The sequence below is a fragment of the Protopterus annectens genome, chromosome 1.part1 (genome assembly GCF_019279795.1).
Source record: "Protopterus annectens isolate FY-2018-M chromosome 1.part1, PAN1.0, whole genome shotgun sequence".
Classification (NCBI taxonomy): domain Eukaryota; kingdom Metazoa; phylum Chordata; order Ceratodontiformes; family Protopteridae; genus Protopterus; species Protopterus annectens.
The window spans coordinates 1,849,671,107-1,849,698,497 of record NC_056726.1 but is presented as its reverse complement, the minus strand read 5'-3'; the positions used below and the strand labels follow the sequence as shown (position 1 = coordinate 1,849,698,497).

Genomic DNA, 27,391 nt, shown 5'->3' with positions numbered 1-27,391 from the left:
TTGCTTGCACTACATAGATTTTTTTGGCAACACATCAGCATCAACAGTGCTGAGGGAAATGCAGTATACACTGTGCAGACAGTGCTAGTTGTACTGGTGTCAGTGCTGTTATGTCCTTCACACTCATATAATTTGATGATTTGATGACTCATCATATTTAATTGCAACAAAACTGCATTTATTAATGTGATTGTACTGCTAAAACATATTACTATTACATTAAATTTAGACTACGAATTAAGCAAGAACATCAGCTTATCAGTTTAATATGCTTTACATTTCAATACTGACTGTAATTCACTCCATGGAACTTACTCAGCTGCTAGTAATATAGCAGTTAGGGCTTTATTAACCTCAGAAGTGGCATAGCATGGGGTGCACTGGTATGCTGAACTGTTATCCACATTAAAGGAAGTTTTCCTCATTACCATTTTGTTTTCAAAGACATTGCATAAACAAAGGTGATATACATATTTTCTTTGAAAGAAAGCATGTATTATCTTTAGGTAAAGTGAAACAGGCCAGACAGGTAAGGCTGACTTCATACAGTGTATCTCAGAGGCTTTCAGTGGTACTAGACAGAAGCTTATGCTTCTCCCCCCGACACATAATATGCACAAGCACCAAAATGAAACATTTCCCCCAGCGCTCTCTTCAGTAGTATGTGCAGGTATGCTCAAGCACCAGAATGAACATTTCCACCAGAGATAATTTCAGTACATTTCCCTAGTGATCCCTTCAGTAGTTCGACCAAGTATGTGTAAGCACCAAAAGTAATATTTACCCCACCGGTCCCTTCAGTGTTATGTCCAGATATGCTTAAGGACCAAAATTAAACCTTTCCCCAAGAGACCACTTTAGTAGTATGACCAAATATGAGCAAGCATTAAAATGAAAGTTTTCCCCCCACCGATATCCTCAGTAGTATGTCCAAATATGCAAAAGCACCAACATTAAACATTTCCTCAGCAATCCCTTTACTAGTTTCACCAAGTATGCAGAAACACCAAAATGAAACATTTCCTCCAGTGATCTCTTTATTAGTTTGTCCATGTCTTCACAAGCACTTCACTGACAGCAAAATGAAACATTTCTTCTAACGATCCCTTCAGTAGTTTGTCCATATCTGCACAAGCACTTCACTGACACCAAAATTAAGCATTTTCCCTGACGACCCCTTCGGTACTTTGTTCTTGATTGCCCAACGCCATAGAACTGATACCTAAATGCCCAGACAAGATTCTTTCTCCACCCTCGGACAGACAGCCATTGTATAAGGGATCCTCTGTGGATGCTATGGTGGTTGCAGCAGGCACCAAGAGGGAACTGGCTCAAGAAAGTTCCTAGGTCCACCCTCTGGACAAGGAGTCCGGGATGGTGGATCGATTTGGGAAGCGAGTATATTCTTCAGTGACGTTTTCCATCTTAGCGCTGAAGTACTTGGCACACATTATATGACTGCAGCGAGACCTAGTCATGGAATTAGCTGAGTCAGCCCCGGTGTCTTTGTCACAGGAGGACAAGCATCTGTTCTCCGCGAAAATATAGACACTGAAATCTGTATCAAACACGTCCATGTGCCTCCTTTCTCATGCTGTGGAAGGAGCAGCTAGGTCGGCTAGGACCAGCGTAGCTGTGAGGCGACACACTTGGCTCAGACTGTGTCAGTTTGCGGACCCCTTCAAGGCATCTTTTACGAATGCTCCCTTCGATGGTTCTTCTCTTTTTGGGAAGATCGTACATGACACCCTTGTCCAGAGTGAAAAAGATGAGAAGACTTTGTCTGCCGTCGGAATCCACTTTTCCAGTTCTCAAAGATCCTTTTCCAGGAATCTGAGAGGGCAAAAGAAGATGTAGTTCCGGAAATCACAGTTTTTCTGGGACTCTTAGGACAACTCGTCCCCTAGAGGCAGAGGGGGACATGATAGATGCTGTCCCAGAGGCAGGGGGGATCTAAGGAACTTTGGGTCTAGGGAGCCCTTCTCGGACAGGCCTGTGCAGCAGCCCTGAGGGGTTGCCCGACTGTCCTATTCTGGAGGCAGTCAGGGGAAGATTATCATTGCACACAATGGCATGGGAGTCCATAACTGCAGATTGTTGGGTGCTTCAAATAATATCCCGAGGTTACACCATCCCGTTTGTTGCCCCTCCAATCCAACCAAAGAGCCTCCCAGATGTCCCACTCGCTCAAAGGGAGATGGCAGCGCTAGAGGTTTCCAAGCTGCTTCAAAAACGAGCCATCGAACCAGTCCCCCCCGATCAGTCTGGGTCAGGTGTTTACTCCAGGTTCTTTTTAGTGCCTAAAAAGACGGGGGACCTCAGACCCATTTTGGACCTGTCAACCTTAAACCTGGCTGTCACCAAACAGAAAATGTGATAGTGTTCAATCTCGCCGTTTGTTCTTACACATGGGTTCGGAGCCGATCCTCGGCTCCGTGCCGGCCTCTTGCAAGCTCTGCATCGAGAAGAAGCTCGAGACAATCTAATACCCACAATCCCCCTCTGCCTTTACCTCAGATCTAGTTTGCCGCTGCTGCATACGCATTGTTGGGAGCTAGCTCGAGAGTTTCTAAGCTAAGATATAACTTTTATTGTTATATTTTATTAAGATACTAGTCTATTTGATATTTTTCAGTGTTAACTGTGTGATTGTGTTGTGGTTCCGTTAATTTATTGGTACCGTTAACTTTAATTATCGGTTAGATTGTTATCGGGGCCTACACCCTTCATATCTTACCATAGTTGAGAAAAATTTTTTTACCGGATTTGACAATTTCATCGGTTTTGACAAACTTTATCGGACTTGACTGTTTTCTACTGGATTTGTCTTTCTTCCCTATAATGTCTGAGAAGGTAAAGTCTGGTTTCAAGCGTTGTCAGTGTGGCCAGAAAATGTCGGTCACTGACAACCATAGTTCCTGCGTCTACTGCCTTGGCCCTCTCCACTTACAAGAGGATTGCTCCATCTGTCACTCTTTTAGTGGGAGGGTCATGACAGATAGGCGCAGGAAACTAATGGACAGAGGTCTATTGAAACCGGCTTTCCAAGAGGCTCTGGATGCTTCTGACCAGGCATCGAAGTCCTCTAAGGAGTCGAAGACGTCGGAGCCTAAGTCATCGGCTCCGAGCTCTTCTTCAAAGGTTAGATCACCGGTTCCACAGACTTCGGGGCCGAGTGTTCAACTGGTATCGGTTCCTGAGCCTCGAGTCTTGGAACCGGTGATGGAGCTCCCTCCTTCGACCATATTGAGGTCGGCTCCGTCTTCGGTTCCTTCGACCCGTTCTTCCTCCAAACTTTCGGATGTCGATGTGGATCGCGTGGTGCAGAAGTTATTGGAGCATTCGGCCCTCTCTAAACTTATTTCGGTTTCCACCCAGTTGGTGTCGAAACTTGAAGGCCTTCCTGTATCTCCATCCATTCCTCCTCCGAGACCGATTCAGTCTTTGGAGCCGGAAGAGGCTGATCTACTGATTGTGGAGCCCTCGGGTCCAGAACCGTCCTTTTCTCGGTCTGTTCCCCTCACCTCGACTCCGTCGGACCTGGTACCGGAGTCTCGGAGCCGACGGTCTGTTCTTGGTTCCGGGGCCGAGAGTCGAACCGACGTGTCGGTTCCGACTCTCCCCCTCGGGGCCTCGGCGCGGATCGATTCGGCTCCGTCCTCGGGGTCGATGCCTTCGGTGCCTGTGTCAGGGATTCTTCCCATTTCTTCGGAACCGGGGGACTCTTCGATGCGGGACCCGGGAGCGTTCGACCTGATGAGGAAGGTGTTGTCTACCCAGACAACCACATCAGTGGAAGCAGTTTCTCCTCCCCATAAAGGGCCTTTGTCTTCATCTGCACCCACGGCCACATCCAAGCGTCGGGCACCAGTGTCTCAGCCACCCCTGGAGGGTGCCCCCTCTTCCTCCGAGGCTTCTTCGGATGCTCCCCACGAGGAAGTCCCTAGGAAGAGATTGTGTAAGAGGAGACACTTGGATTCTCCACAGGAATCCTTGACATCTGACACTGACTTAGATGAGTCAGAGGGGTCCCCTAAGTCACCTTCAGAAGATGTCTCTTTTTCGGACATATTGGAGATCCTGAAGCAGAGAGGTGACTGGCAGTCCCTTCCCCCTTCTGAGGATGAGTCAGTTCTGCTGAAGGCATTTGGTGCTCGCCCTTCCTCCTCCTGGGTCACTCCGCCCTTCGACGAACTAATGGAACTGATTGCTCGAAGGGCGTGGGAGGCTCCTGACACAGTGGAACCTGTTCCAAGGAAACCTAACAAGTACATCACAGCACCTCAGGATAAGTCCTACCTTACAAAAGGAGTTCCAGTAGACGCTATGGTGGTGGCAGCAGCAGCCACGAAAAAGGAGATGTCGGAGTCTTCTTCGTCTATCCATCCTCCTAATAAAGACTCTAGGACGATGGATAGATACGGGAAGCACATTTTTAGTTCAGCGGCTTTTTCCATGCGGTCCCTGAACTATTTGACCCACTTTACACGTCTACAGAGGGATCTAGTCAAAGAGTTGGGAGATACCCTCCAGGGTGCTACAGATGCAGCTGTCTCAGAGAAAGTGACAGCGCAACTTAATACCCTAACATCGATTGTTAACTCGTCCATGAGGCTGATTTCCTACGCAGCCGAAGGTTCGAGTAGGGCAGCAGCTTCAGCGATTGCTCTTCGTAGACAATCCTGGATGCGCCTATGCTCCTTTGCGGAAGCCTTCAAGTCTTCCCTTACAAACGCCCCATTTGACGGTGCCACTCTCTTTGGCCCCAAAGTAAAGGAGACCCTTACCCGGTGTGAACAAGAGGGAAAGACTCTGTCTGCTGTCGGAGTGCGTTTTCCACCCCAACCAGACCGTACCCCAAAGGGCAACGCGGTGGAAAATGTGGTTTCAAAACCCCAAGGGTCTTTCTCAGGCACACAGGGTGATGCCCCCTCTAGAGGCAGAGGAGGGGCAGAGGTGGAAGACGCCGCCCTGGCGGCAGAGGGGTCCGCAACATCAAGGTGACAGGGAAACACTCCTGGTAAACCTTTCCAGCACTCCTGAGAGGAGGCCCGACTGTCCTGCTCTGGAGGCAGTCGGGGTCGCTAGCTTTATACCCTCAGGCCTGGCAAAATATAACTACAGACAAGTGGGTAAAAGCGTGGTTACCAGAGGTTACAACATACCCTTCCTATCTCATCCCATCCCAAAGAAAAGACTCCCAGATGTACCGCCCCATCTGCGAGAGCCAGCAGCTTTAGAAATTTCAAAGCTGCTAGAAAAAAGAGTCATCCAGCCAGTCCCAGCGGACCAGCAAGGATTCGGGACTTACTCAAGGTTCTTTTTAGTTCCAAAGAAAACAGGGGACTGGAGGCCCATTCTAGACCTAAGCTACCTCAATACTTTCGTCAAGAAAGAAAAGTTCGAATGGTCACGCTTCAATCGATCCTTCCATTCTTACAGAAGGGCAGTGGATGTGCTCAATAGATCTAGAGGATGCATACTACCATATCAAAATGGCCAGGGCATCCAGAGATCATTTGCGCTTCGGCTGGGAGCCAGTCACTTTCAATTTCGAGCCCTGCCCTTTGGTCTGACCTCAGCCCCAGGGTCTTCACCAAATGCATGGCAGTGGTAGCGTCTCACTTGAGACGCCAGGGATTCCAGGTGTTTCCGTATCTGGACGACTGGCTCCTTTCGCCACCACCCGGCGTCAACTACTGCAGGCCAGAGACTTTGTTCTTCAACTGTGTGTTCACCTAGGGATCTCCGTAAACTTCGGAAAATCCTTACTTCAGCCATCTCAAAATATCTTGTTCATAGGAGCAGAGTTAAACACATGTCAGTTGATTCTGAGGCTTCCCCCAGAAAGGATATTATCACTTCAGACTCACATACGTCTTCTACTCTTGTCAAGGAAATCTCCTGCAAAACTAGTACTGAAGGTGTTGGGCCTCATGTCAGCCTCCCTTATTGCAATTCCCCTGGGAAGGCTGCACATGAGAGTCCTACAATGGCTACTGTTTGCACAATGGTCGTTTCAACAGCTACCTCTAACACACGAGATTCTTATAACAAAGACTTGCAAAACAGATCTAAACTGGTGGCTTCAAGCGTGCAACCTTTCCAAGGGGAGGCCGTTTGTGCTACCCACCCACAGTTACAGTGACCACGGACGCTTCCCTGATAGGGTGGGGGGGCATCTTTCAGGGACAGACAGTCCAAGGCGAATGGACCAATTTGGAGTACAATCTGCACATCAATGTTCTAGAGTTGAGGGCAGTGTTTCTAGCGTTGCAACACTTTGCTCCCCTTCTTCCTCTAGGGACTATTGCAGTTCAGACGGACAATATGTCTGTAGTCTGGTACATAAACAAGCAAGGGGAACCAAGTCCTATCAACTATGCAGAGAGGCCATGAGAATTTGGCAGTGGGCGGAGTCCACGGGTCGCTTTCTAATAGCAACGCACATCCCGGGGTCATCCAACGTCATAGCCGACAGGCTGAGCAGAGCAATCCTGTTACCGCACGAGTGGTCTCTAAAACAGTCAGTGGCGAAAAGGATTTTTCGCGCGTGGGGCCAGCCTTCCTGCGACCTGTTTGCGTCTCCAATGAATGCCAAATGCAGGAGCTACTTTGCCCTATTACCCCTCCAGGGAAGTCCCCAGGGACGCACTGGTTTACGATTGGCCCCCGGGACTCCTGTCGCATTTCCTCCATTTCCTCTGATATCAAAGTTTCTCCAGAAAGCCAGGAACCTACACAGGACGATAATCCTCATTGCTCCATTCTGGCCTCGTCAAATTTGGTTTCCCTTCCTGAAAATACACTGCATTCGGGGACCCTGGATTCTGGACCCAGAGCCAGATCTATTGACTCACTCGTCAGGGGTTCCCCATCCCGCGCTCCGGTCACTCCATGTACCAGCTTGGCTGCTCCAATTCCCAACTTAGCCAGGTCTGATCTTTTGTCACCAGCAGTCCAGGATATATTGGTGGCTTCGCATAAAGCTTCCACTACTAAAACATATTCTAGCAAATGGAAGCGATTTGTATTCTGGGCGAATACACACCATGTGGATCCCTTTATAGCTCCTTTGAATAAGATATTAGAGTTCTTAACGGACTTATTTCATCAGGGTGCTTCTCCTGCTACTCTAAGAGTTCAATTGGCTGCCATTTCGAATTTCCATGTGGAAGAATGTGGAGCTCCTGTTATGGCTCACAGACTTTGTAAAGCCTTTTTAAAAGGAGTTTTTCATATTAGACCACCGGTCAGATCTCCGACGTCTCCTTGGAGTCTGAATTTATTGTTATCTAAATTAATGTTGCCCCCTTTTGAACCTGCCTCTTCTTGCCCATTAAAATTTTTGTCCTGGAAAACTCTCTTTCTGGTAGCCATTACTTTCGCTAGACGAGTATCTGAACTTCAGGCTCTCTCCATCAAGCACCCTTATTTGATCTTTCACTCTGACAGAGTTTCTCTTCGAACCAATTCATCCTTCCTCCCTAAAGTGTGTTCTATTAACAATATTAATCAGTCCATTGAATTACCCACTTTCTTCAAAAACCACTCCAACAAAATGGAGTATATGTTACACAAATTGGATGTTCACAGACAGCTAAGATTTTATTTGGATAGAACAAAAGATCACAGAAAAACAGATCAACTCTTTGTGGCTTTTGCTGATAGCAGGAAAGGACTTGCAGTTACCAAAAGAACTCTTTCTAAATGGTTAACGGATTGTATAATCTATGTCTACGATTCTTCAAATCAACCCCTTTTACACAAACCCAAAGGACATTCCACAAGGTCAGTATCTACGTCTTTGGCTCATGCAGCTCGCCTACCACTGGACGCTATTTGTGCGGCTGCTACTTGGTCTAAGCCACATACATTTATTTCTCATTATAAAGTAGACAAGGTTTCTAGGGACAGGGCAACCTTTGGTTCCACTGTGCTCAAGAACGCCCTCCCGTGAGTTCCTCAGGATCAAGGAGCTAGGGACGCTACCCATGTGTAAGAACAAACGGCGAGATTGAACACTATCACATATAGAAGTTATGTCCTTACCATAACGTTCCATGTGGAGTGTTCATCTCGCTTTTGTTCTTACAGTCCCACCCTCCCACCCTTAGGAAGAACGTTCTTTGATGCCTGGCCAGGAGCATTTTGCTACTGTTACTATACTGTGTACATAGTTGGTATACACATATATTTTTATATGTGTCTGTTTAGATATGTATATAGTTTTCTATAAATTCTTTCTATACTTATGTGTATAAGCATGAATGTGCTATTCTGTAGATTGGTTTGCTTGCAAACTAGATCTGAGGTAAAGGCAGAGGGGGATTGTGGGTATTAGATTGTCTCGAGCTTCTTCTCGATGCAGAGCTTGCAAGAGGCCGGCACGGAGCCGAGGATCGGCTCCGAACCCATGTGTAAGAACAAAGGCGAGATGAACACTCCACATGGAACGTTATGGTAAGGACATAACTTCTATTTCCAGATGGTCACCCTGCAGTCCATTCTACCTTATCTTCAAGAATGCGACTGGATGTGCTCGATAAACTTCCAGGATGCCTACTACCACATCAAGATTCACAGAAGTTCCAGGAGATTCCTTCACTTCCAGCTGGGAGCCAGTCATTTCCACTTCAGAGCCCTACCCTTCGGTCTCACCACAGCCCCCAGGGTGTTTACCAAGGTAATGGTAGGAGTTGAGGGAGCTTGGTCTGACTCTAAACTGGTTATAAGTGGCGTTCCCCAGGGCTCAGTCCTACCCCTCCTGTTCGGCATAAACTTCTCAGAGGTACAGACAAGCACAGGAGGACTATGGCTAACCACGTTCACAGACGACTGCAAACTAGGGGCTATAATTGACTCTCCGGCTGACACAGACCTCCTCCAAAAGGGTCTCACTGAGACAGATACCTGGTGTCAAAACCATGGCGTCAAGCTAAATGCCAAAAAGTGCACAGTCATCCCCTTTGGAAAAAACAAAGTACCCACAAACTACCACATAGGTGGTAGCCCCCTAAATACGGAAGACTTAATAAGGGATCTGGGGACCCAAGTAGATAGTAACCTCTCCTTTGATAATCACATTGCCAAAGTGGTTAGAAAATCCTTCTATGTGGCCCACCTAATCACAAAAGGGTTTGCATCCAGATCAAAAGAGGTCATAGGGCCCCTCTATGCATCACTCATCAGACCCATCATAGAGTACAATGCCCCATTTGGGATGTACCTTACAAGACACTTACAACAAATGGAAAGACCACAGAAGTACCTGACCAAGAGGATCACTGGCCTCAAGCAGATGCCCTATGCAGCTCGACTGAAGAAACTCCAGCTGTACTTGGTTGCATACCGCCTACTCAGAAGTGATCTCTGCCTGACATACAAGGCCATGTCCAACCCAGAATTGATGGACATGCTCCACCTTAAGAAAACCATATCCCCTCGAGGCACACGCTCCAGGGATCTAAACTTCACCACAACAATAAATAGGACATGCTGGAGGGATAGATTCCTGTCCCAGAGACTTCCCATGCTGTGGAACAATATTCCAATCTACATTAGGCAGAGCTCCTCGCTAACCCTCTTCAAGAGAAACCTTGATGAGTGGATGGGAAACAGAAAGTTTACCCCAGGGATCACTTCAATGGCTCTGCTGGACAGAGGCACAGGGAACTAATCTAAGGAGGCGGCAAAAGCCAACACATTCCGGCTAGGCTTATAAATGTCTTTGGGCAGATAGCCTAATACCTACCTATGAACCTATAATGGCAGCTGTAGTGGTTCACCTGAGGCTTCAGGGGATTCAGATATTTCCTTACCTGGACAATTGGCTCCTCGCTGCTTCCACCAGGCATCTTCTATGCCAAGCCAGAGACTCCTTCCTTCATCTTCCAGTCCTGCTAGGGATTACGATCAATGTTCCCAAGTCCCTCTTGGACCCAGTACAGATCTTGGACTTTATCGGGGCATGGCTGGACACCCTTCAACTGAAAGTCTTTCTAACTCCAGACAGGGTCCAGAGTTTAAGGGCTCATGTATTAATAATTCTTGGCCCCAGGTTACCGAAGGTGGCCGACGTTCTCAGAGCCTTGGGCTGTATGGCTGCAGCAATTTCTATCCTCCCTTGTGCACGTCTTGACATGCGTGTTCTACAATGGACCCTAGCTGTACAGTGGTCTTGGCTAGATCTCCCCATGGAATACCCAGTTCAAATCAGCAAAGCCTGCAGAACGTCACTCCTCTGGTGGGTCCAATCCCCGGAGATCGCAGCGAGATGCCCATTTATTCCACCCACAGCCCAAGCCACAGTGACCACGGACGCCTCCCAGCTCGGGTGGGGGGGGGGCATTATCTGGGGAGGACAGTCCAAGGTACGTGGTCCCAGATCAAGACCAGATTGCACATCAGTGTTCTGGAGATGAGAGCAGTGCTTTTAGCATTGCAAGCCTTCCGCACTGTTCTTCCTCCGGAGGACTATTGCAATTCAGTCAGACAACATGTCGCTGTCTGATACATCAACAAACAGGGAGGAACCAGATCTTACCCTCTGTGTAGCGTGGCCATGAGAGTATGGGAATGGGCGATATCCACCAGTCGGTTTCTGATTGCAACCCACATCCCAGGACGCTCCAACATTTTAGCAGACAGATTGAGTCTGGGTATTCTAATGCCATATGAGTGGTCTCTGAAACAGTCGATAGTGGAGGAGATCTTCCTTGCATGGGGTCAGCCTTGCTGCGATCTCTTCGCATCTCCTTCCAACGTGAAGTGCAATGAGTTCTTTGCTCTGATTCCCTCACCAGGAAATCCCCCCCCCCCCAGAGACGCTCTAGTCCATGCTTGGCCTCCCGGGTTACTGTACGCTTATGCCCTGTTACCACTCATTCCGAAGTTTCTTCAGAAAGCTTGCCGACTGGGGTGCAAGGTGATCCTCATTGCCCCGTACTGGCCTCGTCATGTCTGGTTCCCCTTCCTCTGGTCTCATGTTCTAACTCCTCCTTGGATTCTAGATCCCTGCCCAGATCTCATTTCTCATCCCTCGAGCACCTGTCCGCCCAACTTGGTCAACCTTAAGCTGATAGCTTGGTTGCTCCAGTTCCCTGGATTGGTAGGACTCCTGGTCTTTTGTCTTCAGTGAAAACTATTCTAGTGGCGGCTCATAAGTCTTCCACTAGGAAGATTTACCTCAGTAAATGGAAACAATTCTCTATTTGGGCTTCTCAGAGAAACCAGGATCCTTTTACAGCCCCCGTCGCTGCAGTGTTGGATTTCTTAGCCAGCATTTTTCAGCAAGGGGCTAGTTCTTCCACTGTGAAGGTGCAACTGGCAGCTATTTCGAATTTCCATATTGGTGAAAACAGGAATGCCCTGGCTTCTTCTAGACTGTGTAAGGCTTTTCTTAAAGGCACTTTTCTTTTGCATCCTACAATTAAGAACCCTGTTTCTCCTTGGGACCTTACCTTGGTTCTGCAGGCCTTAGTTGCTCCCCCCTTTGAACCTGCAGCATCAGTAGATTTGAAGTTCTTATCCTGGAAGACAGCCTTCCTAGTGGCCATTACGTCGGCTTGGAGAGTTTTTGAGCTTCAGGCCCTGTCTGCCATGCCCCCTTACTTGATCTTCCATAAGGACAGGGTTTCTCTCCGTACAAACCCTTCTTTCTTACCAAAAGTGGCTTCTGAATCAAACATTAATCAATCAATCAATTAACCTGCCTGTTTTCTTCCCAAATTTTCAGAACAAGGGTGAATATAAACTGCATTTGCTAGATGTTCATAGACGACTTCATTTTTATTTACACACAACAAAGCCCTTCCATAAGCCTGACTAGTTATTTGTGTCTTTTTCTAAGCCCTTTTTGGGTAAAGCCATCTCCAAGGTTTCCTTAGCTAGATGGATTACACTGTGTATTTTGCAAATTTGCAAAGAAAAAGGATTGTCTCCACCTGGTCCTGTTAAAGCTCATTCTACCAGATCTATGGCGACATCTGCTGCTTTTTGGTTTAGGGTCTCATTGGATGACATTTGTGCGACAGCAACCTGGGCAAAGTCACATACCTTCATTTCTCATTATAAGTTGGATTTGATCTCCAGAGGGAGAGCATCCTTTGGCTCTGCGGTGCTCAGGAATATCCTTCCGTGAGTTCCTCCCAGGAGTTTGAGTAGCTGGGGACTCTGTCCCACAGGTTGCAGATAAAATGAAGTTAACTACTTCAGATAAAGAAGTTATGTACTCACCATAATGTTCCATCTGAGTAGTTATACTTCATTTTTCTGCAACCTTCCTACCCTCCTTCCCCTGAGCCTTCTCATGTGATATTCATGTGTGGTTTGTTCTAAGCTGAGTTGCTGATTGGTTTGAGTTGCAGCAAACTCAATCTGAGGGAAGTTAGGAGATGGTGATGGGTTATGGGTAAGGGAGAGGAGCTTGGAGCTCAGAGAAGATGCTTGTAAAGTTGCCGGCTGGGATCCAGTATGGATCCGAATACCCACAGGTTGCAGAAAAATGAAGTATAACTATTCAGATGGAACGTTATGATGAGTACATAACTTCTTTTTATGTCATAAGGACAGTCTGGGAGAATTTGCCACCACATTTCTTACAGAAGATTGTTCTTTTCTGAATCAGACTGTTTATACCTTGGCCATGTTTTGAAAAGTGTGTATGGTTATGCAGACACTGTGTCTTGGGCCACTCCTACTGCTATAGTTGATATAGTTGATAAAATATGTGTGGGTGTGTAGCCAAAAGTGTGCTGATGAAGTAAAGTGTGAATTTTAGATTCTGCTTTAGACAAGGAGGTATTGTTTGGCTCTTCTGCTGCCCAGGTTCTCAAACAATTTGATGAAAGAAGGATACTGATTCATGGAGTATCCAAGATTTTTTCATGTCCACAAACCTTTTAGGTCTCCATCTTTCACTAAAAAGCCAAATAAGCAAAACCAATCATATTCTGGCAAACTTCAAGCTAAACAAATAGCAGCAACCACCACTCGGATTTCTTTTTTATTTCTGTAAAAACGATAAAATAGCAGCAGAGTGTACAAAATGATGAACGCTTTCGGGGTGTGCCCTTCTTCAGATAAAAAACAAACAGTGACTCTATTATTTAAAATGAAATAGCAACCAATCAGGTCCTCATACTGAACTTCTATGTCCCTTCCTTACATTCCAAATGGCCTTAAACATAAAATGATGTCCCGCATTGTTGGAAACATGCCTGTATAGGGCATTGTGTTCATTCCTTGTTCTTATAGCAGACAAATGGTTTAAAATTCTAACCTTGAATTTACAGTTTGTCTTGCCTACATAATAGCAGCCGCACAATTGACATGTCCCTTTAAAACCCGCACTCAAAAAATGGCGGATTCAGTACTAGGACCTGATTGGTTGCTATTTCATTTTAAATAACAGAGTCACTGTTTGTTTTTTATCTGAAGAAGGGCACAGCCAGAAAGCGCTCATCATTTTGTATACTCTGCTGCTATTTTATCGTTTTTACAGAAATAAAAAAGAAATCCGAGTGGTGGTTGCTGCTATTTGTTTTGTTTGAAGTGTACTTGTGTTTTAGCAGAACAACCTTTGGCGAGGAGACTTATATTTGCTGTTTTGGATATTCTGGCAAACAAGGAGCTACAAAGATGGTTGAAGGGAAGTAGTAAGAAAAGTACACTTGTGTACACTTACCATAAATGTAGATGTTCGAGTGTATTCACTGTTGCAGTCATTACATTTGAGTTATCTGCCTGCAGGTAGCCCTCAGCCGGCCTGAATATCAAAGTATTGGGTCCTGCGTCGGATGCTGTCTCTTCTTCCATGACGTCAGGTAGTCAGGGGTGTAAAGCATGCAGCCGATGCCATTACATCAGTTTTTCTTGCCCCAGATGACAGTTGCCCCCATAATGGGAAGCAGTTATATACAAGGTTACACCTCCAACAAAAAGCAAATACACCAGAAAGCTTAAATACACTAAAACAAGAAGAAAGGTATAGCCAAGAAGTCAGGAGTCTGGAGGGAGGGTAACCAGGACTGCAACAGTGAATACACTCAAACATCTACATTTATGGTAAGTGTACACAACTGTACTATGTTCTTCATGTTTCACTGTTGCAGTCATTACATTTGAGTAGATTCCCAAAGCTAAGGAAGGGAGGAGGCAGTTAGAGATCATTAGGACCAGCTATTAAGCCTTGCAAGACTATGGTGGCAAAACCAGCTCTGGATTTAGGAAAAATAGGCAAGTGATAATGCTTGGTGAAGGTATGTACAGAGTTCCACCTAGCAGCTTCTAGGATGTCCCTGGTGTGGACACCTCTGAGAAAGGCTGTTGAAGTAGAGGCCGGCCTGGTGGAATGTGATCTTATCCCCTGTGGGGTAGGTTTTCCATGGTGCTTATAGCAGAAATGAATGCAATGGCCTATCCACTTAGAAATGGTTTGCTTTGAAATGGCCTTCCCCTCTGCCCCTGCAGCAAAGGCAACTAGCAGCTGTTCAGTTTTCCTGAGAGGCTTAGTCCTGTCCAAATAAAGTCTAAGTTGTCTGTGCACGTCCAAAGAGTGCAGTATTTGTTCTCTTTTGTTATGTGGATTAGAAAAGAAGGTTGGCAAATGAATGGATTAAGGGCCACACTGGATACCACCTTGGGCATAAAGGAAGGATTGGTCCTGAGGGACACCCTGTCTGCATGGAAGATGATGAAGGGCTCTACTGCCATGAGGGCCTGTAATTCAGACACTCTTCTTGCTGAAGTGATGGCTAGAAGGAAGGCTGTTTTCCAAGAAAGGAGTTTCAAGTCTGCAGTTGCAGCTGGCTCAAAAGGAGGTAGAGTGAGATTTTCCAATACAAAGTTAAGGTCCTAGGCTGGAGTAGGGGCTCTCCTGGGTGGTCTTAAATTTTTGGCCCCTCTGAGGAATTGCTTCAGCAGGGGGTAAGAGAAGATGGGTGGCTCAGTATTATAATGTGCTGAAATGGCTGAGGCATAAATTTAGTAGATGAGAAGGAAAGGCCCTTGTGGAGCATCTCTGTTAAGTATTGAAGAATATGTGGTAAGCTGGGCACTGTTGTGCCCATCCCCTGAGTCTGGCTCCAGGAACAGTATCTTTTCCACTTTTCAGGATATGATTTTCTAGTACTAGGCCTCCTTGCCTGCAGAATGACATCCAGCACTTGCTTACTGAGGGATGGTATTGGAGAGCCAGGCTGCAAGGTTCAGGGTTTGAAGCTGGGGGTGCAGAATTCGGCCCTCCTGCTGGAACAGCAGGGAGGGGGTCTGAGGCAGGTGTCATGGTTCCAGCAGTGGCATACTGCGCAAGAGGGGGTACCAGTGTTGGCGTGGCCAGTCTGGTGCAATGAGTATTGTCCTTGGTTTGTCCTGTTTGATCTTTATCAGAACTTTCGAGAGGAGAGGCAGAGGGGGAAAGGCATAAACTAATAGGCTTTCCCAGGAGAAGGACAGGGCATCCACTTTCCAAGCTTGTCTGTGAGGAGTCCTTGTGCAGAATTTGTCCAATTGGTAGTTCTGAGGGGAGGGAAACAGGTCTATCTCTGGGCTTCCCCATTTGTTTCTCAAAATGTTGAATATCTTTGGTTCCAGTTTCCACTCGTGTGGGTCCATGTGATTTTTGCTTAGGTCGTCTGCCAGTGAATTTAGCTTGCCTGGCAGGAATTGAGCTTATAGGTGCACTTGGTAGCTCAAGGCTGTGTTCCACAGAGCCATGGCTAGTCTGCAGAGAGAGTACGAATGATTTCCCCACTGCTTGTTTATGTACCACATAACAGTGGCGTTGTCTGTCTTTACCAGTAATTGTTCTAGAAGAATGTGGTCCTTGAAGGCTGTCAGAGAATTCTGTACAGCTAACATTTCTTTTTGATTGATATGCAGGTGCATTTGACTCTGGTTCCATTTGCCCTGAATGCACTGCCTTGCCAAGTGAGCCCACCATGCATAGTCTGATGCTTCTGTTGTTAGGGTTTGGGCGGCAGGGGGTAGAGTGAATGACAGTCCCTTGTTGTGGTAGCAGGTCTCTGCCCACCAAAGGAACTCTGTCTTTATACAAGGAATGATAGGAATCCTTGATTCCAGGTTCTGAGAATGCTGACTCCATAGGCTTTTTAGATACCGTTGTAGTTTCCTCATATGCAGTCTTGCATTTGGAATTAGTAGGATGCAAGAGGCCATGAATCCCAGGGCTTGCAGTATTTTCCTTGCAGATAGCTGGGTCTTTGTGGCCAGTAGTTTGAAGTAGGCTGTCAAATAAACTTATTTCTCTGGCATGAGGTAGGCCATCTGGGAAGTTGTGTTCAAGCTTGCTCCCAGGAATACAATTTGTTGGCAGGGTACTAGATGAGATTTCTTTTTGTTTAGGGTGTACCCCAGCGAGGTTAGAAGTTTCTTTACAAATGCCAGATGATTTAATAGCATGTTCTGGCTTTCTGCCTGAATTAGACAATCGTCCAGGTATGGGTATATTTGAATATTTCTTTGCCTGCAGAATGCAGTGACTGGAGTTAGGCAGTTTGTGAATACCCTGGGAACAGTAGATAAGCCAAAGGGCAGTGCAGAGAACTGATAGTGCATGTAGCCTGCTCTGAAGCGTAGGTATTTTCTGCAGGATTCCCTTATTGTAATGTGCAGGTAAGCTTCCATTAAGTCCAGAGTGTTGCCAACCAGGCTTTTTTGCCTAGCATGGGAAGCAGCTGATGAAGAGTTAGCATTTTGAATTTTGGGATTACCAAAAAGGTGTTTAGAATAGAGAGGTCCAGGATAGGACACAGGAGTTGTCTTTTCTGGGTACCAGGAAAAGTCTTTAGTAAAAACCTTGTCCCCTTTCCTCTGCTGGGACAGGTTGAATAGCTCTGATACTTAGAAGAGTGAGAACCTGCTATTGAGCCTCTGCCTACTGATTTGGGGGTAGGTCTGGCCAACCGTTTGGGATTGGTAAGGTGTGGAAGTGGAATCTGTATCCTTGGGAAACTATATTTAAAACCCATTTGACTTGAGTGATGAGTTCCCAGTTTTTTGCATGCAGGGCGATCTTTCCCCCAAAAGGAGCAAGCAGTTGAGCAGGGCTCAGAAGGTTTAAGGTTAAGTCATTGTGACAGTTTACCATAGGGGGGTGTCTTACTACTTCCAGCTTTGGAAGTGGGAGCTCCCCACTACTTAGGCCTGTGAGTACCTTGAGACTGTAGCCTGGGTGGTCTGCTGTTCCTGGGTTTGGACTGAGAAGGCCTGGAAGAGGCAGGAAATGGCCAATTCTTAGAAGGCCAATGCCTACTAAATCTGGGAGGCTGTATTTGCAGGAAATCTTTAACAGTTTGCATAGATTTAGCTTTTTCCTCCATCTTTTTAAGGACGACTTCTGCTTTGTTGCCAAAAAGGCGGTCTTGGTTTAAGGGAGCATCTAGTAATTTATCTTTAACATGATCTGGCAAATTTTGCTCCTTAAGCCAAGCATGCCTTCTAAGAACAGACCCAGTGACAGCAGCCCTGCAAGATGCTTCTAAAGAGTCAAAACCACATTGCAAAGTATGTTTACCAACTTGTTCAGCAGAATGCATTAAATCCTGTTGTTGTGTCTTTTGGCTTTTCCCGGTTAGGGGTCGCCACAACAGAATGCATTAAATCCTGTAATTCTTTATTTTCAGCACAGTGAGGAATCAACATAATTTTCTGTTTAATGCCAATAATGTCAGACATAGGTTTATACTTATTGTTGATTTTATTTCAGAAAGTGCATGTCGATGCAAAGCTGTTGCCCTGTAAATGTTTTGACATCTCTGATTTTTGCCCTGTACCTCTTACTTATACTTCTTACCATTGAGAAAATTCATGTTGATACAAAACCTGTTGTTCTGTTTAATTATATAATGGCCTTGATTATATCCCTTCATACTTTTGCCCCATCCCAAGTAAGTTTTTTAATTTTCTGATAAATCACTGAGGATTAGAGTCAATGAATATTGATGTAGAAACTTTTTAAGTTAATAAAAAAAAAAATAAAGCAAACTTCATGCATATCAAATATCTGTCTTTATGATGAAGTAAGAGATCCAGCACTGCATTCATGACTGCAACTTAGATATGGTCCAGTGTTCTCCATTATCACGGCAGAATGTTTCTGGTACCAAAGAAAGCGGCATCTTGGAGGCCATTACTAAATCTTCATTTTCAACCCTTTATGTGAATGAAAGTATGGAAATTCAAAATGTTGAGCTTGCAGAACCTGTTACCCTTCATTGCTCCCTTAAGTTACATGGTAACACCAGACTTAAAAGATGCTTATTATCACATTCTCAAAGCCGCAGAACTCAGGAAATTTCTGAGGTTCTCTCTGTCTGGGCACATTATCAGTTCTCTGCATTATCCTTTGGATTACCTGAAGTTGCAAGCTTGTTTATGAAATTTCTAGCCCCAGTCATAGCTTATTGCAGACTGAATGGCATTCACATACGTCTTCATTTGAATGACTTATCTTTTTATAGTATTTATAAAGATGTTAATAGTCATTAACCTGGGTTGTTATGTCTCTTCTGACCAATCTGGTCTTCCAGATAAGTGTTACAAAATCATCTGTTTCACAAGATTGAGTTTCTCAGCTACTTTCTAAACACCTCTCTTCAAATGATCTTTGTGATACAAAAGAAGATGGGGGGTTCTGGACATTTTCTTGAGCTTTTTCAGTCAGTCTGAGACTTCTGCAAGAGAATTTCTAAGGATCCTAGGGTTCATGGCTTCTATGATTCTCATGATTCCTGTAGCCAGATTACACATGAGAAATATGCAGTGGCTTCTAAAAAACACATGAACCCATTCATCATTTACATCCTCTGGAGCATCAAATTTCAGTTTTGTGCTTTCTAAAAACAGAAGTGCTGTGGGGGGCGTGGGGGTAGTGATGGCTGAGAGCAGCAACTTCCCATACATGTCAAGCAGAGAACCTCACTGGCCCTCTTCAAGAGAAATCTTGATGAGTGGATGGGAAATAGAAAATTTACCCCAGGGATCACTCCAGTGGCTTTACTCAACAGAGGCACTGGGAACTAAGATCTGGTGGCACAATGCCAGGGTAATCCTATGAGCTAGGCTTGTAATTAGCCTAGTACACACCTATGAACCTATGAACTGGTGAAAGCTGTGACTGAAAAGTTTTCTCTGACAGAAAATATAATCAAAAAGCTAAAATTTGGAGATACTTGTTAACTAATTTTATTCACAAATAGAGAAAAGATTTATAGCTTCACGTTCTTCAAAAGCTGTAATTTTCCTGTCAGAATTTCAGTACTTGATTAAGAGAGGAGAGACTTCAACATGAGTCAATTAAAAAATGGTACCCAGGCGTCTTGTGTTAAAAAACACATCCAGTCATTAATATCTGGTATGCAGGATGTGTTACATAAAACTGACAAACTGGATACTAAAATTTAAAATCTGAAAGAAAAGGCCAGAATGAAGAAGGAACATTTAGAAGTTATTATGAAGCAACAAAGTGCACAAATCAGCAGTATGGAAGAAGCTTTAAATGATCATGAAGAGAGAATAACTGGAGGTGAGTCTCAGACGGTTTTTCTTTTAAAATAAAAACTGACTCATAGATAAAGCTGATTATTTAGAAAATAGATTGAGACAAAATACGATATATTTGAAAAGTAGGAGGAAGACAATATAATAAACTTCTTAACAAACTGGCTACATAAAACATTAAATATACCTGAAACTTTATCTTTTGGAATTCAAAGGGTGCATTGATTCCTGAGAGCACCTTTGAAGAAGAAAAACTCACCACCATGTTCAATTATAGTTACACTTATGTCTTTCCTAGAAAAACAACAAATATTAAAAACATCATGGTTCAGCCCATCTATTAAAATAGGGGAATGTGTAGTCAGACTTGCCAATGATTATTCCAGTAAAGTAATGAGTAAAAGAAAACCCTGCTTACCACTGATCAAGGCAATTATAAAGAACAATATTAAATCCACTTTGGTGTTTCCTGCAAAGATGAAATTATTTATTTCTGAAGGAACTAAAATAGTTGCCACATTGGAGGAGGCATCCACTTCTGTCAACAAAAATAAAATCCTTAATATCCATATTTATGGGGACATAATAAATGTATTTAGGGGTATGGATTAAAAATGATTCTGGTATGGCAGCTAAAGACATAGGTTCATAGGTTGGTACTGGGCTATCTGCCCGAAGGCATATATTAGCCCAGCCACATTTTGCGGTATTCACCGCCCCTTTAATAGTTCCCTAGACCTTTGTACTAGTAGCTAGTACCCTTGGCCCCTATCTAGTAGTGCTGTTGGTGTGATCCCCGGTGTGAACTTTCTGTTACCCATCCACTCATCAAGGTTCCTCTTGAAGAGTGATAGTGAGGGACTCTGTCTTATGTAGATCGGGACCCTGTTCCATAGTAAGGGAAGTCTCTGCGAAGGGAATCTATCCCTCCAGCATGTTCTATTCATTGTTGTGTTGAGGTTTATATCCCTAGAGCGTGTAGCTCGAGTAGATTTGGTTTTGCTAAGATGGAGCATGTTCAACAATTCTGGGTTGGACATGGCTCTATACGTTAGACAGAGATCGCCTCTGAGAAAGTGGTATGCAACAGAGAACAGTCTTAGCTTTTTCAATCGTGCTGCATAGGGCAATTGTTTGAGGCCAGTAATCCTCTTGGTTAGGTACCTCTGTGGTCTCTCCAGCTGCTGGAGATGTCTAGCCAGGTACATTCCAATTGGTGCATTGTACTCAATAATGGGTCTGATGAGGGAATAGTAGAGGGGCACCATTACATCCTTAGATCTTGATGCGAACCCTTTCGTGATCAGATGGGTCACATAGAAGGATTTTCTAACCACTTTGGCAACATGGTTATCAAAGGAAAGCTGACTATCTACTTGGGTCCCTAGATCCCTTATTTCTTCTTCTTCAGATTTCAAGGGATTACCTCCTATGTTGTAGTTTGCTGGTACTCTGTTTTTTCCAAAGGGGATTACTACGCATTTTTTTGCATTTAGCTTGAGACCATGGCTTTGACACCATGCATCAGTCTCATTTAGGCCCTTCTGGAGGATCTCCACGTCGGCCTGAGACTCTATTATAGCACCCAGTTTGCAGTCATCCGCAAACTTAGTCAGACACAGCCCTTCCGTGCTTGCCTGTACTTCTGAGAAGTACATGCCAAACAGGAGGGGCCCCATGACAGAGCCCTGAGGCACACCACTCGTTACTGGTCTGGATTCGGACATAGATCCCGCTACTCTTACTTTATAGGATCTGTCTGAGAGCCAGTTTGCGATCCATCTTGTGACGTAAGGGTTTGTGCCCAGGCTGGTGAGCTTATCAATAATACCTGAATGGGGAATGGTGTCAAATGCTTTAGCAAGGTCAAGGTAAACCGTGCATACCTCCTTTCCCTTATCTATAGCCTGAGTAACTGTCTCAAAGAAATCCACCAGGTTCAGGAGGAATGATCTGCCCTTGACGAAGCCGAACTGTGTGGGGTCCAGCGACTGGAGGTTCCCTATCTCTCCATTTATGAGTTCCATAATGATTGTATTGTCAGGCTCTGGATTACATTGCATAAGTGGAAATTCCTTAAGATTCCAAGAGCAGGCTAAGTTATTTCTTACACTTATTTCACTGAATTGCACTTCTGAAACACTTATAATTTGTGCTATATAGTTGATCTACTATATTTTTGCACTGTTATAAAGCTTTTTTTAATTGTTGCACTGCATTTATGTACTGTTTAAAACTGTTTTAACATTACTTAAGTGTAAACTGCTTTTTCATACTGAGAGTTGTATTTTTTGTTTGTGATTGCTCTATCCAAACTTTTCTGTACATTTTTGTCTGTTAAAAGCATTCTCTAGTCTGCTCTTTGATCTGTTTAAAACTTTCATTTAGTGGCTACAGCTAGGAACTGTAATAGTGTGCATTACTATAATTGTTTTTTTATTTAAATTACTAAATTGTAAACTGCTTTTTCATACTGAGACTTGGATTTTCTCTTTGTGGGTGTTCTTTCTATGCTTTTAAAGTGAGGTTTCTGTGTTCTGCTCAGGTGGCATAATCTTGATAGAGGCCTGTTGTGTAGGTTGGAAGTTTTGTTTGTGTTTCTGGCAGCCATTTTCTGCTGATTGTCTTCATTATTGAGAGTAACAAGGCCTCTTGACCTTCTGTAGTACGAGTGATTGGGTAATAGCAGGGGCTGAGGAGTAATCTGATCTTCCCAACTCTTCCATTCTTACTGCTATATAAACCCTGTGTCTTATAAAGGCTCTGCTTCTATTGTCAGGCTCTGGATTGCATTGCATAAGTGGAAATTCCTTAAGATTCCAAGAGCAGGCTAAGTTATTTCTTACACTTATTTCACTGAATTGCACTTCTGAAATGCTTATAATTGTGCTATACAGTTGATCTACTATATTTTTGCACTATTATAAAGCTTTTTTATTGTTTCACTGCATTTATGTACTGTTTTAAACTGTTTTAACATTACTTAACTGTAAACTGCTTTTTCATACTGAGAGTTGTATTTTCTTTTTGTGATTGCTCTATCCGAACTTTTCTGTACATTTTTGTCTGTTAAAAGCATTCTCTAGTCTGCTCCTTGATCTGTTTAAAACTTTCATTTAGTGGCTACAGCTAGGAACTGTAATTTACTGTAATTTTTTCCCACCCACCCTCCGTAGTGTTGTGTGTTCTTATACTTGGTGGCTTTGCAGTTGCCCGCCCATACTGTATATTTGATCTGTGACACTCCTCCCAGTCTAGTATCATTAGTTCACTCAATCTAATAGAGAACATTTGTGAAGGCCAACCCACTCAGATTCTTAACATTGAATTAACTTCTGTTCCAGCTTTCTCCATTTCCACTTTACTGGAAAAAAAATTCTAAGCTTGCTTCCCCCCTTTCCTGTGGCAGGTCAGATACGGATTTACTGTGTCCAGGACTGTTTGTGAGCTCCTAAGCCCCCCCCCCCTTTTAACTGGAGTTAAACTTTTCCTGGCGCCATAAAGTCTGTTTTTCAAAATTTCCCTTGCAACTAGCCAGCTTTTTAGTTTTAGCACTCATCTGTTTCTTTGATCTCAGCACTTGTTCAGAACTCATTGTAAGCACTAAATAAGTTACAAATTACTACAGCACTCAACTTTCCTCACTTGTCTAGAGGAAAACAGTTTTAGTACTTAATAAATAAGCACCTATTCAGGCATGTCTAAAGGTCAGCTCCCGGTGTTTTCTCCTGTCTACCTGATGAATCTGGGCATCTTGGGACAATGCAGCAATTGCCTCATGTACACAGACAACCCTCTCCTCCTACCACCCAACACTACGACCTGTGAGAGATGCACTTATATAGCCAAACTGGAAGCAAAGCTCTCTTTACCAAAGACAGGCCTAGACAGTCAAGAGGAGAAGGTAAACACTTGCACTGCACCACACTCATCACATAGTCCCTCAAAACCTACACCACCAAAACACACACACAGAACCACAAAACACACACCTACATTCGTGGAGGCTCTCTGTACTAATATGCCCAAACTACAGAGACCTCCAAAGCAGAAATGCAAGCAACCTCCACCCCCCAACACAACCCAAATGACACATAGTCCACATACTCAGTGTGCCACTCAACTACAGCCCATAAGGCATAATGTACCCAACACTCTAGTCATAGGTGACTCTATAGTCAGGCACACTGATGTTCCACTCACCAGGCTAAACAAGGAAAAAGTTACTGTCAGCTGCCTGTCAGGTGCCAGGATCCACCACATAACTCACACACTCAGGTCCCTCCACAACAATTACAAATATGACTCTGTCATTGTCCATGTTGGTGTGAATGACCTGAGACGTACCTCCCAGGACTACATGAAAGGAGACATGGGGAAGCTCTCTGATCTTGTAGCCCAGGCCGGTATGACCCTAGCCCTGAGTAGCATCCTGCTATCACCCAGAATGACACCACAGTACAAGGACGAAATGATTGACTTTAACAATTGGCTAAGCTTCTGGTGTCATTCTTAGGGAATATAGTATCTGTCTGCCTGGGATGACATTATCGACAGACCACGCTGCTTTGCCAGAGATGGCCTACACCTGTCACCCTTGGGATTCCGGATACCGGCAAAGGCTCTTGCCACCCCTATAGTGCCTTTTTTAGGCAAGGTTCAAATGACAAATTCACCACCGTAACAGGTACAAGCAAGCAAAATCTGAGGGTAGTGCTACTCAATGCTAGAAGTCTAAACCTCAAAATGCACTCACTCGAGGCACTTCTTAAAATGGAGGACATTGACATCTGTGCAGTGACAGAGACCTGGTTCAAAGCTCCAGAGAGCACCCCAGCATTATCAGGCTGTAATTCATACCACACCTTTCGGCCACCAAACCCAGACCGAAACACTAAAGGTGGAGGCGTGTCCATATTCATTAAGGATATCCACACTTTCAAGCTAGTTGCTCAGCATAATGCATCCAAAATTATCCAAGTTCAACTAACTCTGGGCAAAACCGCAATCCAGATTGTAGCTTGCTACAGACCCCCCACCATGCCCCAGGATTCCCACTCCTCTTTTCTTGATACACTGGAAAATATTAAAAGTACAACCCAACACTCTAATAATGGGTGATTTCAACTACCCTACTATTAACTGGGAAAACTACTCATGTACCAACTCTTTTTCTCAACGTTTTCTGGAAATCATCAATTCCAATGCTTTGGCTCAATTTATCCACACCCCCACCAGAGGCAGCAATATCCTAGACCTGGTCATCACCAACATGGGTGACCGGTGTTCCACACCAGAGGTCAGCTCCTCATTGGTCAGATCCGACCACAAGCTAATCACCCTAGACATCCACATCCCGCTCCCACCCCCCATTAGGAAAACAACCGTAAAAAATTTCTCCAAAGCCAACTTCACGCTTCTTAAGACAGAAGTGGCAAACTTCATGAAACCCATGCAGATGGACAATAGAGGTACGACTGCTGAATCCTACACAAATGCACTTTATAAGCACTTACACGAGTGCATGGATCATGCTATCCCTAACAGAACCAAGATGCTATCCTCCAAAAAAAGGAAGCCAATCTGGTGGTCTTCTGCCATAAACAAACTCTACAACAGAAGAAAGAAACTGTTGCAAAAAAGAGTAAAAATCCCACGATTAGAGGAACTCCCTGGTCAGCCTCAGTAAGAAGCTGAGATCCTTCATAAAATCCTCCAAAGCTAGTTATGAAAACAAAATTGCCACTGATTCTAAAGACAACCACAAAGGATTCTATAGCTATGTCAAAAATCTCAATGGCAACACTCAGATCTGCTCTGAGTTACAGCACAATGACACTAAATATACAGAACCAACTGATATTGCCAACATCCTGGCAGATAGCTTCAGTGCTAACTTTACCCCCCTCTCACCCCCTAAACGGCCCATCTTTATACCGGAAGAATGCAAAGTTCCTGTAATCAATGCTGCACAGGTAAAAACTTCACTCTCCAAAGCCAAGAACACAGCATCCATGGGACCTGACTACATTCCAGGCTGCCTTCTACATGAACTACAGAATGAACTGGCACCCCACCTAAGTACCATGTTCAATCATAGCCTCACCTCAGGCTTTGTGCCCATTGAATGGCACACCGCGACAGTTATCCCACTCCACAAAGGGGGGGGGGCACGACAGACCCCGGGAACTAACGCCCCATTAGCCTGATGAGCCTCGTCTGCAAGGCCATGGAACGTATCATCATGGAACTCATAAACAAAGACATTGGAGATCTCCAAACCCTGGACCCCACACAGTTTGGGTTTGTAAAAGGCAGATCATGTCTCCTAAACCTGATAGACTTCTTTTAAGTAGTCACCAAAGTAGTAGATGAGGGTAAGGTGGTTCACACAGCCTATCTAGATCTCGCCAAGACGTTCAACACCATCCCCCACTCTGGAATTATAGATAAACTCACTAAACCAGGTATAAATGCCTATGTCACAAGATGGGTTGCCAACTGGCTTACTGAAAGAACCCACACTGTGAAAGTAGCAGACTCCAAATCAGACTTCAGACCAGTGACAAGTGGAGTACCGCAGGGTTCAGTCCTGGGTCCTCTCCTGTTTGGTATCTACTTCTCTGAAGTACAGGCTAACACAGAAGGTCTTTGGCTAACTAAATTCGTAGATGACTGCAAACTAGGAGCCATAATTGAAACTCCTAACAATGTGGACATCCTACAAAAGGGCCTCACTGAGACAGATGCCTGGTGTCAAAGACATGGTCTCAAGCTCAAGGCCAAAAAGTGCATTGTCATCCCCTTTGGTAAAAATTCTGTACCCATGAACTACCACATAGGCGGTAGTCTACTTAACACCAAAAGTGTGATAAGAGACCTTGGGACACAGGTGGACAGTAGTCTCTCCTTTGATAATCACATTGCCAAAGTGGTCAGGAAATCCTTCTACGTGGCACACCTCATCACAAAAGGTTTCTCATCCAGAAAAAAAGAGGTCATTGTTCCCCTCTACTCATCACTCATTAGACCCATTATAGAGTACAATGCCCTTTTTGGTATGTACCTCAAAAGACATCTACAACAACTGGAAAGGCCGCAAAAATACCTCACAAAGAGGATTACTGGCCTCAAACAGATGCCTTACGCAGACCGTCTCAAAAAACTCCAGCTTTACTCCGTCGCATATCGCCTACTCAGAAGCGATCTCTGCCTAACATACAAAGCTACGTCAAACCCAGAGCTGTTGGACATGCTCCACTTAAAGAAATCCCAATCCCTCCGAGCTACACGCTCTAGGGACCTAAACCTTGTCACCACAATAAACAGAACATGCTGGAGGGATAGATTCCTGTCCCAGGGACTTCCCATACTCTGGAACAGACTACCTATCTATGTCAAACAGAGCTCCTCATTAGCACTCTTCAAGAAAAATCTTGATGATTGGATGGGTAATAGGAAATTCACCCAGGGGATCATAATTTTCTTGGGTGGCGAAAGCCAGGGTACATTTTTGGCTAGGTTTGTATAGGCCCTAGAGCCAATAGCCTAGTACCTACCTATGACCTTATTAGCTCCATAGCCTTACAGATCAGACTGGTCAGGCTTATTGGTCGGTAGTTCCCCGGGTCAGTTGTGGCCCCACCCTTGTGTAGCGGGACCACCATTGCCATGCGCCATTCTATGGGCACATATCCTGTGGAGAGGCTGAGACTGAACAGGGTATTAAGATGCGGGGTTAATTCCTTTTGGAGCTCGCGTATGACACAGCCTGGGACACCATCTGGTCCCATGGAGGCAGTGTTTTTAGCTTTAGATAGAGCCTTGTTAACCAATGTATCAGTAATAATTGGACTTACACAATCCCCTG

General features: G+C 44.7%; 1 protein-coding gene across 3 annotated transcripts in view; it reads left to right on the top strand.

Moving 5' to 3' along the window:
* The window catches only part of DAAM2 (dishevelled associated activator of morphogenesis 2), a 3,932,565-nt gene that overhangs the window by 3,267,183 nt on the left and 637,991 nt on the right, over positions 1-27,391 (top strand). The window lies entirely within an intron of this gene.